The sequence below is a fragment of the Heptranchias perlo genome, chromosome 20, assembly GCF_035084215.1.
Source record: "Heptranchias perlo isolate sHepPer1 chromosome 20, sHepPer1.hap1, whole genome shotgun sequence".
Classification (NCBI taxonomy): Eukaryota; Metazoa; Chordata; class Chondrichthyes; order Hexanchiformes; family Hexanchidae; genus Heptranchias; species Heptranchias perlo.
Window position 1 is genome coordinate 26,078,826 of NC_090344.1, and position 9,891 is coordinate 26,088,716.

Below are 9,891 nucleotides of genomic sequence, written 5' to 3' on the forward strand. Positions count from 1 at the left end.
AGAATTCCTGATGGGGAACCGCTTCAGACAACACATTACTGCCCACACTGGGAAAAAGGATACTTCCGAAACTTTGACAACACACAGCAGGTCCCGCTGCAAAGTGACAGCTTGCCAGCTATTCCGAAATTTGGAGCCTGGACAGGGAGTTAAACGCTGGACCTTCAGCTCACTGCCCACTTTAAAAGTCTGATACTCTACCGACTGAGCTACCCAGGCTCGATACTACATAAGCTCCCATCGTACATATTCATGGGAAGCCTCTGAATCATCCCTGCAGCCGGCGAGCAAGGCTGAGGTCCGTTTTATAAAATTCTCCGCAACGTGTTGAGGAGATTCCTTGTTCCCGTTGAACATGATGTAAGAAACATGGACAGTGAACTCGTGAGTTTACAATTCTTCTTGTTTGTGCCAAATGTCTTGACATTCGTTAGCACCAATTAAAATAACACTTTACCCAACGTCTCAAAAGCTGAACTTGTCCCACACGGGAGCTGGAAAAGGCCTCTCGACCTTTCAGCGTATTAACATCTGTAAGCTGAATAATTTCTTCCGTTACACAGTGACACCAGGCAGCATATTTCCCTTCCAAATTTTGCCAACACGAAACTTCCAACCGATGAATATCGGCTTAACGAAAAGAAGAATTGTTTGTTTGGTTCTTTAGATTTAAATATCTCGTACCGGCCCCTTTGCCATATGAGCTGCCGCTAAAAGTCCCCTCTCCCCCTATGAACAAGTAAACTGGCACCTGCTATTGCAAGGCGGCAGGCCGGAGGAACCCAAGAGCTCCCATGGGAACACTAAGAAGTAGATGCGTTATTGAACATACCAGTTGTACCTTGAACTCCAGTCAAAATGTTCGGAGTAAAAGGTTTGATTGTTTTAGAAGACGCTCGAACTCACAACCTGGTCATTTCTGGAGCCCATACTGCTGTAAATAAGTAACGCACGCTCAATAATTGTGCAACACGAGAGCAGCGAAAAACCGACAGCATCAGCGCTCCTGCCAAACAGCTTCATTTTCGGTGTCTCAATTATCATTTCGAGATCTTTCTCAAACAGAAGCCTCCAATCAAGATGCGCTTCATTAAATAACAATTCTTAAATCAAGAGAGTTTTGATCGATCATGACTAAAGTATGTACAATTTCCTCACTTGTTCCTTTCAATCCCCTGGGATGGTAAACATCAGGTCGTGGAGATTTGTCTATCTTTAGCCTAATTATTTTCTCCATTGCCATCATTTTACTAAAACGAAACCCCTTGATTTATTAACAGTTTTCCTCGTGTCTCTGGTATGTTAGCCTCATCCATTTCTGAGACGACCGATGCAAAGTAAAAATTTAGCAACTCTGCCATTTCCTGATTTTCAATTACAATATCACCTCCATCTGTCTTCAAGCGGCCCACATTACTCCAAGCCTCCCTTCGTTCTCTTAATATATTTGGAAAAACCTTGAGAGTTGTCCTCATTTTCCCTCACAAGTTTTTCTCCTTTTCCCTTTTTGCTCCTCTTACGCTTTTTTTTAGTTTCAGCATTACAATAAACAACACTTCGCTGTAAAGTTCGGCTCAATAGTTCTCCAATGTCAGAGCGAGAATTGTCTGATCCCCGAATTTATTTAATGTAACAAATACAATCACACATAATCATCCATGTATCAACGCACTGATGGATACACAAAGACAAACACAGCGAGAAATCCAGTCAGTGTCGGAATGCACAGGTGAACGGAAAAGCGAAACAGACAAAGATGAAGCGGCCTGAACCCCCAACAGTGAAGTGCCGCTGATAGATATTAATGAGAGGAGGTGGAGATAAAGTGTCATCAATTGGCGCTGTGGCTTAGTTGGTTCAAGCGTCTGTTTCGTAAACAGAAAATCCTGGGTTCAACTCCCAGCAGTGCCTTGTGCAGCTCGTTATTTTACCGAATTTGTGGAATTGAGCAACAAAATAACACTGTGGTGTTTGTTCAGGAGGAAACGGATAACCGAATGACTGTTCAAAAACGCCCTTTCATTGTGCAGACAGACCTCTCATAGAATGTGTCTGTAACACGTTAATTTAAAGACACGTTCTTGTTTCTGGGCTCGTTGGGGTCGGGGTATATTTCGCGATTTGAGGTTCAAACCCGGAAGTAGTCCAAATTTGGAGCAAGACTTGTGATCTTGACCTGCGGTGCAAACGTTTGCAAAGAGGGAAAGGAAGTCCCCAAATCACTCCACCTGAATCGCCAGGCCCGGATGAAATACATCCCAGGCTGTTAACAGAAGCAAGGAAGGAAATATCGGAGGCTCTGACCATCATTTTCCAATCCTCCCTGGTGACAGGTGTGATGCCGGAGGATTGGAGGACTGCTGAAGTTGTACCGTTGTTTAAAAAGGGAGAAAGGAATAGATCGAATTATTGCAGGCCAGTCAGCCTAACCTCGGTATTGAGCACAATTCTGGGGGAAAGTATTAATCTTCATTTAGAAAGGGACGGATTAATGAAGGGCAGTCAGCATGGATTTGTTAAGGGAAGGTCGTTTGAATTGAATTTTTTTGGAGGTATCAAGGAAGGTGGATGAGTGTAGTGCGTTTTTTGTAGTCTACATAGATTTTCGCGAGGCTTTTGACAAAGTCCTACATGGCAGATTGGTCAAAAGTGTAAAAGCCCATTGGATCTAAGGGAAATTGGCAAGTTGATCCAAAATTGACTGAGTGGCAGGAAGCAATGGTCGACGGGTGTTTTTGTGACTGCAAGGCTGTCTCGAGTGGGGTTCCGCAGGGATCCGTACTCGGTCGCTGCTTTTCGTAGTACAGATCATTGATTTGGATTTAAATGTACGGGGTATTATTAACAATTTTGCAGAAGATGCAAAAATTGGTCGTGTGGTTGATGGTGAGGAGGGAAGCTGTGGACTGCAGGAAGATATCAGTGGAATGGACAGGTGGATAGAATAGTGGCAAATGCAATTCAATCTGGAGAATGAGGTAATGCATTTAGGGAGGGCAAACAAGGCAAGTGAATACACAATAAATATTGAAACTAATTTGCCATTTACACGCCCATTTTGCAAGTTTACTGACGTCTTCCTGTATTTTTCGCTTTGCATTAACTACAGCTCCCAATTATGTGCTGTCTGTCAATTTTGAAATTGTATTTCCGATTCCTATGACTAAATCATTAATGTAAATTGTGAACAACAGTGGTCCCATCACCGATAAATTGTGAACAACAGTTGTCCCAGCACCGATAAATTGTGAACAACAGTTGTCCCAGCACCGATAAATTGTGAACAACAGTGGACCCAGCACCGATAAATTGTGAACAACAGTGGCGCCAGCACCGACATATTGAGAACAACAGTGGTCCCAGCACCGATAAATTGTGAACAACTGTGAACCCAGCACCGATAAATTGTGAACAACCGTGAACCTGACGATACCGGATTTCTTTACCCTTCGTCTGGTTCAGCAATAACTGATGAGAATAACACTTGAAAGTTTAACACAATTTATTAGCTGCAGCTGACCTTATCTATAGAATTGATTTCAACTCTTGACAGAGTCTGGTCAATCTCATAGAGCAGGCAAAATTACATAGGCAGATCCACACAATTATACATTTTCAGAGTGGGGAGGGACATGAGTAGCAAGGGGTTAAAACCAATCATAAACTGAGTCTTGGCAAGCCATGCTAACTGACATAATGACCGACCACTCACAGGTAATACTTGTTCATGCGTGTGACAAGGAAAAGGGAGGCTACCTTATCTCTGGCTTGGGATGTTTTTTGACCTTGCCTGCAAAGGGAGATCCATTCAATAATGCAGCTGCATGACAACTCCTTATACTAGAATTCAACTTTATCATATCTCTTTGCTTCATTAACACAAGGCAGGCTTATACATAAAGAAAATTAATAACGTAAACAGGTGGTCAAAGAAGAAGCTCATTGTTTCTAATTCTAGCCAGCAAAATGGGCTACTTATATTAACCATTGGTTCACCACACTGCTACTTCGCTATGGAGGTATCTCACTATAAACCACTAAAAGCTAACCCCATATGCATTTTTATTAAAAGGGCGCCCCGTATGCATTCTCAAACCCAGCACTGATAAATTGTGAACAACAGTAATCCCAGCACCGATAAATTGTGAACAACAATGGTCCCAGCACCGATAAATTGTGAACAACAGTGGTCCCAGCACTGGTAAATTGCGAACAACAGTGGTCCCAGCACCGATAAATTGTGAACAACAATGGTCGCAGCACCGATAAATTGTGAACAACAGTGGTCCCAGCACTGGTAAATTGCGAACAACAATGGTCGCAGCACCGATAAATTGTGAACAACAGTGATCCCAGCACCGACAAATTGTGAACAACAGTGGTCCCAGCACTGGTAAATTGTGAACAACAGTGGTCCCAGCACTGGTAAATTGTGAACAACAGTGATCCCAGAACCGATAAATTGTGAACAACAGTGATCCCAGCACCGACAAATTGTGAACAACAGTGGTCCCAGCACCGATAAATTGTGAACAACAGTGGTCCCAGCACCGACAAATTGTGAACAACAGTGGTCCCAGCACCGATAAATTGTGAACAACAGTGGTCCCAGCACCGACAAATTGTGAACAACAGTGGTCCCAGCACTGGTAAATTGTGAACAACAGTGGTCCCAGCACTGGTAAATTGTGAACAACAGTGATCCCAGAACCGATAACTTGTGAACAACAATGGTCGCAGCACCGACAAATTGTAAACAACAGTGGTCCCAGCACTGGTAAATTGTAAACAACAGTGGTCCCAACACCGATAAATTGTAAACAACAGTGGTCCCAACACCGATAAATTGCGAACAACAGTGGTCCCAGCACCGGTAAATTGTGAACAACAGTGGTCCCAGGACTTTTGACCTTGAACTGCATTTGAAACTTCTGCATAAAATGAAATGAAGTCCCCAAATCGCCCCACGTGGCTCTCAAACGCAATGGGAAGAAGTTCAATGCGAACAATCAGGAATTTAAAGGCAACTCAACGACCTGCACTTTCTTTGAATAAGTTTTGTTAGCCATTATATTTGACTGTGAAATCGCTCTCGGCTTTCATCTTGCTGAAGCAGAGTGTGGCCGCTTTGTATCTGCGAGCATGTCGGTGACGTGGTTAGCTTTGACACTGATCGCTTCCAATTTGTAAAATTTCACCAAGCGTCAGCGAAATGAAACCGAGAATCGAATTGTCCCTGTAAGTGATGAATTGAAGGGATTGGTGCTCCAAGCAGATCTGGAAAATGCACAGTGCAATCGGTCAGGAGTTCGAAATCCACCCTCCAGCCACTCACCAATCATATTAACTGAGCTTTACTCTGGCCCAGTGTCACCGCACTGAAAGCGAGTATTTCTCCGGCATGTTTTTCTTCATAGTTGCTGGTTTAAGAGTGAAGACCGGCTGTTTGGATTTTCACTCCTACAAGCTTCAACCATTCATTTTGGACTGACTGTGGACAGTTGTTATATTGGTCGCTGCAAACTCAAAGTTTAGCCCAATTAATTATTGGTTCAGCAGGTGACCTCTTCACCTGTCTAGTTGGTGCTGTCGGTTTGCACGGAAGTTTGATGGTTCGAGCTGTTCTTTGATTTTTCCTCAGGATTCTTGGCCTCAAAGTTCCAGGGTTTCAATGTATTTTTTGGAAGCAAGAAAATTACAATTCTCCTTGGCAGACAAGCCCCCGAAAGGCCAGAAGGGAGGCCGCACTCGCTGCAGGAGAGCTGGTTCGCTGTGACATGGAGATTTCTGTAGTGAGCGAGATCAGACTGTTCCTATGTTCAGAAAATAAATGTCACACCCTTTATGTTGGAAAAGCAAAACGGTGGGGATTTTTGTATCAGATGTTGCTCGTTGCGTTACTTTCATCTTGATCGTAGAACCGGTTCGGGCGTTCTTGTAATAAAAGGCGACAATTTCCTATTCATTTTAAATTTAACAACAGCTGCACTGAGCTTTTATCATACCCTTAAGATACAGTCTATAAAATGATGAAATTTGATCACCTGCAAAGCATAAAAATCTGATTAAAGTTTTGACTGTCTCTCGGTAACCACGTCAACATCTCCTTCAGTATGAAATAGAAAGTTATCGTTTGATTAATGGTGAATAAAACAGTCATTCATCTACCAACAGGTTTTAATTAGTTTCATGTAATTAATTTAATAACTTTTGCTAAAGTTAATTCGCTGACTTGGAATCGAACTCATGCGTTGGTGGGAGCATTAAATTCCAACCATCAGTCCATCGGGGAGCGCCCAAGATTGCGCACGGAACACAGCAGAACTGGTAAGATTTACTTTTCTTTCACTCTTCCGTGATTCATTCAGCTCTGTGTTTATTTTCAGGCCTCTTATCTCTCCCTTCTTTTCAGCTTCTGACTGCGGATATTCTTGTGGTTAAATATGAATAATATAGAATATCTCACAGCCCCAGTATTTGTGCTCCTTCTCTGCACAGTTCTGTACAAAATCAAACTGTACGTTTATAACGACGGTGTCTCTCCTTCACCCCCGACAGAAGCAGGAGGAGATGCCACTTTAAACTGCCAGTTGCTTCAAATGATTCATGATGGACCTGCGTGGCCTTGCAGTTTTCCCAGGAGCTGCATTCAGGTTCGTGAATTTTGGAAATGGAAACATGTCCATCAGCAGCTTGTGGTAGTATTTTACCTCACTTTCCATTTCATGTACATGCCTAGTTGCACTTGGTGCTGTCATTGCCTGAACATCACCTTCTGTCGCGATAGTAGTTTGAACAGAAAATGCCATTTTTTTGCGAGCAGCTTGTCTCGCACGATAATGACCTGAATTACAAAGAGGCAAGTGGGAAAGGCCGCGTTGGGCTGCTTGTTCGCACCAAAGAATTTTCAGCGTTTCTTTGTGGTCTGGTGTTTAGATTCAATCATCACCATGGCAACGGTTCGATTGTTGTCTGTCTCAACACTCGCATTTAAACACTCTACCATAAGTGCACTGTACTCAAATTGCTGATTTTTTTCACTGTGAGGTCGAAGAGACATAAATGTGTGGACAATAGATCCGAATACATCAACTGGGTTGCACCTTTGCTTCTCCCCCCGTCTCAGTCTTTCCATCTTTACCCTTCTCTGCTGGTGTTGCAGGTTCGATCATCCTTGGCCGTTCAAGAAAACCTGAGAAGTCCATCAGGGGAAAATCCAGAGAGTCAAGAGACAGGGACAGGGAGAGATTAAAGTATAGAAACAAATCGGATAAATATCAAGCTTTGCGAACGAGCAGAATTTAAGATGGAGCTTGGTGGAGATTCTTTCACGTGCCGTGCAACTCTGCAAGAGACCATTGGCTCCGAATTAAAAGCATTTGCCACGCTGGATCATCTCTCTGAAGGAGGGAACACGGTCCGTCAACTCCAGTCCTTATTTGTTTGATCATTGAACAAATCTATAAGAAATAGCGCTGCGAGCAGGATTCGAACCTGCGCAGGAAAACCCCATTAGATTTCGAGTCCAACGCCTTAACCACTCGGCCATCGCAGCTATGCAAAAACAGAGCAGCTACTGCTACCAAAAGGGTGCAACCAGTGCAGAATTCGGTGCAACCCATCGCCGATCGGCCATCCTGCGATCCATCCAATCACTTTTTCTATTCCGATGTACAGCAATGTGAAGTTGTACACTAACTATTTCATATCAACAATATTAGCCTCTCTTTACCACATTCGTTTTGAATGTGCGACTTGTCATGCCAAGTGAGACTTTTCAGAATTAATTTCTCGAAAGTTACATTGTTGTCTCCCTCGGGATCCGCAGATGATCCACTCAACCACAAGTATAACAGTGACGACACTTCAAAAATACCTCATTGGCTGAAAAGCGCTTTGGGAGCTCTTGAGGTCGTGAAAAGCGCTTTTTAAGACAAGACTTTCTTTCTTTTTATACTGGAATAAAATTACTGATGTTTTCACTATGAGGACGAAGAGACATTAATGTGTCGATATTATCTGCGAGTTCATCATCTGGGTTGGATTTTTAGTTTTCCTCCCGTCTCAGTCTTTCTATCTTTACCGTTCTCTGCTGGTGTCGCAGGTTCGATCAGCTTTGGCCGTTCAAGGCTGCCTGAGAAGTCCATCAGGGGGAAACACAGAGAGACAGAGACAGAGAGAGATCGAGAGATAAAAGTATCGAAAAAACCTAACGTCAAGTTAGCAGCATTTAGGATGGAGATTGGGAGATATAGAATCATAGAATCGTCACTGCACAGAAGGAGGCCATTCGGCCCATCGAGCCTGTGCCAGCTCTCTTTAAGTGCAATCCAGATCGTCCCATTCCCCCGTTCTTTCCCCGTATAACTGCAAATATTTTCCCTTCAAATACTTATCCAATTCCTCTTAGAAACAAGGATTAAATTTGCTTCCACCACCCTTTCAGGCGATGCATTCCAGATTATATCCACTCGCTAGTTTAAGAAGTTTTTCCTTTTATCGCCTTTGGTTCTTTTGTCAACCACCGTAAATCTGCGTCCTCTGGTTCTCGACCCTTCCGCCAACGGGAGCAGTTTTTTTTTTATTTACTTTATCTAAACCCGTCATGATTTGAACACTTCTATCAAATCTCCACTCAACTTTCTCTGCTCGAAGGGAACAACTCCAGCTTCTCCAGTCTACCCACGTAACTGAAGACCTCATCCCTGGAACCATTCCAGTAAATGTTTCTGCACCCTCTCTGACGCCTTCACATCCTTTATAAAGTGCGGTGCCCAGTTTTGGACAGTTGTGGAACATTGTGAAGTTCCCTTCACGTATCTTGATATTTTGCAAGTGACCACTGGGCTCCCAGTTAAAATGATCTGCCGCGGTGGAGTATCTCTCTGAGGGAAGGAATTGCAGCCCGTTATCTCCAGTTCATATTTATTTGAGCATTGAACAAAACTTTACACAATAGCGCCGATAGCACGATTCCAACTTCTGCCGGAATACCCCGTTGGGTTTCAGATCTAACGTCTGAACCACGCGACTACCGCAGCTGCGAGCGCCTTTGATGCACGGCTGTTATTCAGAATGCACAGGGTACTCACAGGAGATTTGTGAGACTATATGTTCTTTCAGACAGGTTTCCAACTGGACACATGCAGCCGCGACCGTCCCGACGTTGCTGTTTCACTGGTAGAATTCTCACCTGCCACCCGAGGAGACGGGGATTGATTCCCGGCCGATTTAGGAGCATTTTCATTCTGCACCGATGAGATCGCCTGAAAAAGGATACATTCGCACCACGTTGAGACATTCCCTCTCTCTGTGTGGTTTTGCGTCGACAAACCCTCTGTGTTCTGGCCTCTGAACGTCAAACATGCTCTAGAATTAAGTCAATCCTGTATTCTGCAACGCTGAAAAGATGTGAAAAATAAATGAATGAATTTCCACTGAAAATAGTGACACAGGAGGGCTCGTCCAGGAATTTGAACCCCGGACCTCTCACATATCAATTAGTGAAACGCCCAAAGTGAAAACCATAATCCGAGACCAACGAGCCGTCAGTAACACAGCCGTGCAACCAGTCGAAAGTTTCCCTGATACCCACAACCGATCGCCTATCCATTTAGACCGCTCTGTCCATCCAATTATCGAATCATAGAATGATTACAGCACAGAAGGAAGTCAATTCGGCCCATCCAGACCGTGCTATATCTTTGTCAGAGCATCCAGTTCGTCTCATTTCCCCGCTCTTTCCACGTGGCCTGCAATTTTCCCCTTCAAATATTTATCCAATTCCTTTTTGAAAGCCACGATTGAATCTGCTTCCACCGTTTGAGAAAGCACATCTGGATCATAACCACTCGCTGCGTAAAAAAAGTTTTACTAATTTCGCGTTTGGTC

General features: G+C 43.6%; 2 non-coding genes across 2 annotated transcripts; one reads left to right on the forward strand and one right to left on the reverse strand.

The window, feature by feature from the left end:
* The first annotated feature begins 1,837 nt into the window (after window positions 1-1,837).
* On the forward strand, window positions 1,838-1,911 carry trnat-cgu (transfer RNA threonine (anticodon CGU)). The gene has a single exon. It is a non-coding gene; the product is annotated as a tRNA-Thr (tRNA).
* A 5,562-nt stretch (window positions 1,912-7,473) lies between these two features.
* On the reverse strand, window positions 7,474-7,555 carry trnas-cga (transfer RNA serine (anticodon CGA)). The gene has a single exon. It is a non-coding gene; the product is annotated as a tRNA-Ser (tRNA).
* Between the last annotated feature and the right edge of the window lie 2,336 nt (window positions 7,556-9,891).